This window comes from Pediculus humanus, genomic scaffold (genome assembly GCF_000006295.1).
Source record: "Pediculus humanus corporis 1103172108186 genomic scaffold, whole genome shotgun sequence".
In the NCBI taxonomy this organism is placed as follows: Eukaryota; Metazoa; Arthropoda; class Insecta; order Psocodea; family Pediculidae; genus Pediculus; species Pediculus humanus.
Genome location: NW_002987756.1, coordinates 141,961 through 145,645, shown reverse-complemented (window position 1 = coordinate 145,645; position 3,685 = coordinate 141,961).

Here is a 3,685-nt window from a genome sequence, read left to right as displayed (position 1 = left end):
ACTAATAATAATGATGATGATGATGATGATGATGATGATGATAATAATAATAATATAACATCGCTGCCATTTTTGTAAAACAAAAAAGTAACTTGATTGTGACCCATTTAATACGAATTTATTTTTAATTTTTCTTATGGCATCAAGTAAAACAAAAACTGTTAAAACAAACAAACAACAAACGTTTTGTTTTGTTTGTTATGTTTTTTTATTATTAATATGCCACCACCACTTGTTCAAATCATCATATTTATTTTTTTTTTAAATAAATAATGTTATTGACGAAATAATGTTGTTCGTTCGTTTGTTCCTTAGTAAAAAAAAAATCTGTTCGGTTGATGATAATAATAATAAATGATAAACAAACAAAATGATGATGATGACAACAACGAGCACGATATATTTTTAATCTAACGTCTATTTTTTTAAAAAATCATTTTTTATTTTTTTTATTAATACATAAATAAATAAATAAATAAAATGTTAACGTGTAAATACATAAATTTTTAAAAATCATTCACAACAACCAAACATCATTTTTTATTTTTGCCGAAGAAAAAAAAATTAATTATTTTAATAAAGATAACACCACTACTACAAAAAAAGAATTTTATCGTGGTTTTAGAATTCATTCCAAACGTTTAATATTTAAATATATTAAAAATGACTTTATTCGATTTGATTAATGATTTTTCTACGACTACGTCTCTCTTTTTTTTTTATATTATATTAAATGCCTTTGACAAAACGTTTTTTTTTCCCTTTTCTTTTCTTCTACCACGTAATCATTAAACAATAGAAAATGGCAACCTTTTGATTTTGCCGCTTTACTCACGACGACGACGACTACCACCACGATGATGATGATTGCATTTTTTTTTTTTTTACCTTAACAAAATTATTTACCTGAAATAAATTTTATATATATATATTTTATTATTTATTTATTTATTAAAAAAAAAACACAAAAATTGTTTTATAACGAAATTTAATGATAATGATAACTTGTATATAAAAAAAAAAATTATCCAGTAATAAAAAAAAAAAAAAATTTTCCAGGACTGGAGACGAAGAATGTAAATTACTAGTTTTCATCCGTGGGTTATTTTTAATTTAATTTAATTTTTTTTTTCTCCAATTATTACAAACTGACGAAATAATATTATTATTATTATCATCATCATTATTATTATTATTATTCGACTTTTAATAACGGACAAGTTTTATATTTTGTCGGAATTTTCTAGAATTTAATTCAGGTTTCTATCCAAATACACACACTCATGAGGTGTGCTATGTGAGCCCCATTTTTCCAATTGCACAGCTTCCAAGATGGCCGAATCCGTGTCTGTCTTTACTTTCCCACATTCTAACTACTTCCTTTTTTAAATTTCGACTTCTTTTCTCTGTCTGGTAGCTTTTTTCCAGCTCGTATGGATCCTTTACCTAAATTACATCATTTATCTTAAGTTAATTTCCGATTTGTCGATTGTCATATTATTTTTTGTCTGGTCTCCTATTTGAAACCTGAGCCATATTCTCATAAACACAAATACCCTCGGTCGTTCATGGTACCTGTCTCTTTAACTAAACTCCAGCAACTAACATTTATGGAGTGGCCAGAATTAGGAGGAGTGAAAATCACATCCTCGTTCACGTGTCAAAGGTCGAATAAGAGTTGTTCGAGTTCTTCTTTTTTTGTTTTCCTCTTTTATTATTTACTCTCTTACATTTGTTAATTTATTAACATATATAATAATAATAATAATATTTTTGTTCTCTCTTCGTTTTCATTATTATATTCACTCTAGTCTAAAACATAGATTATGTTAATAAAAGTACAAAAGATTCATCTCAAATTTTTCCAGATTTAACATAATAACATGACAACGTGATTGTGATAAGTTAAACAAAAGACAGTTAAACAATCAAGACAAACAGGAGACAGGAGTAAATTTACAATAAATAATAATATTAAAACAATTTTCATAACCGATTCATAGATTGTGACAAATTATTACAAATCAATCAATTTCTATTTGTTATAAACAATTATGGATAAAATTAACAATAAACAATTACATAAATATCAATTTGTAATGATGGATTGTGTCAATGAACATAAATAAAAAAATTTTTTTTTGATATATGAGTATTCGCAAAGGTTAAATATAATTTTAAAATGAATTATCCTATGTGTTGTACTTAAATGTACTGAGGGGTCTTCTAATCCGTCGTATGAAAATCAATCGTCCAAGTTTTTTTTTGTCAAATGAAACCGTTAAAAATTCAAATCCACGTGGTTAAATTTAATAATTAAAATTTTTTTAACGTTTATAGGAAAAATCATAAGAAAATTAAATATAATTTATTTTTCGAACCTTTTCTTCGAAAAAATCCGCCATTTTTTTTTCTTTTGCCACGTTACGAAAAAAACGACTCGCATTTTTATTTATTAATTTCGTTCGATTTTTAAAAAAATTTATCGTGCAACTTTCATTTAATTAATTAATTTTTATAATTTCACGATTTACTTTTCGACATTTTGTAATATTTATTACACCCTCTTACGTCATAATTATAATAATAATAATAATTTCAAACATTTTTTTAAAAAATTTATTACGATAATTTTTTACACACCCCCGACAATAAATAAATAAATAAAAAAAATGACAGTTTGTTCGATTACGAATTTTTTTTTCTACATTAACAACAATCACATCGGATTTTTTTTTTCACAAAATAATAATAATAATAATAATAATGATAATGATAATAACGTTGTAGATAATTAACAAGAGATAAAAGGTCAAGAAAAACGAAAAAAAAAAACAAAAAATCACCGTAACTTTAAACCTAATGATAGAAATTAATCATTTTCAATGTAGGTTTTGTTTGTTTGTTTGTTCGTTTGTCTGTTTGTTTCGAAAAAAAAATTTAATATATATTTACGAACTGGAACAGGATTTAAAACTTCCAAAAAAAATTTCTGTAGCCTTTTGTTTTATTTTTCGTCCAGGCGATTTTGTTTTTCCAAAAAGATGTTTTTTTCACATTCGAAAAATTCCCGGTTTTTATTAGGGAAAAAAAAGGGAAAAGAAAGGAATCAAGACAGGTAATTATTTTGTCTTGTATATATATTTGCACCGTGAAAATTAATTTAAAAATAATAACGTGTTGATAATTTAAAGAAGATGAATTTTAAAAAACATTGAAAATTTTATTATTATACATATACGTGTGTGCGTTTGTAAGTTTTCATCCGCCATATTTTTTTTTTTTTTTTAATACCTTTCATCTATAATAACAACAAATACACGAAAGTAGCATCATTACAGATCATTACATTCAACAAATTTTTTTTTTTTTTTTAAACTCACACATTTCAAGTCTTACATAATCATTTTGATATTTTTTTTTTTTTACTCAGTCATCCATTGTTACTTTTCATTCCTTTGCTTTCCTTTTTTTTCTTTTTCTCATTCCCCTGACCAGTCAGTCATTTTTGGAATTTTTTTTTTTTTTTTTTCTAAACATTCTACGAAATTAAAACGACGTAAAAAATCAATTTTTTTTTTTTTCACATCCTATATAAAAAATTATATCACAATTCGTAAACTAATAATAATAATAATAAAATGGAGGACGTGAAATTAAAAAAAAACGGAAATGACATTGAAAA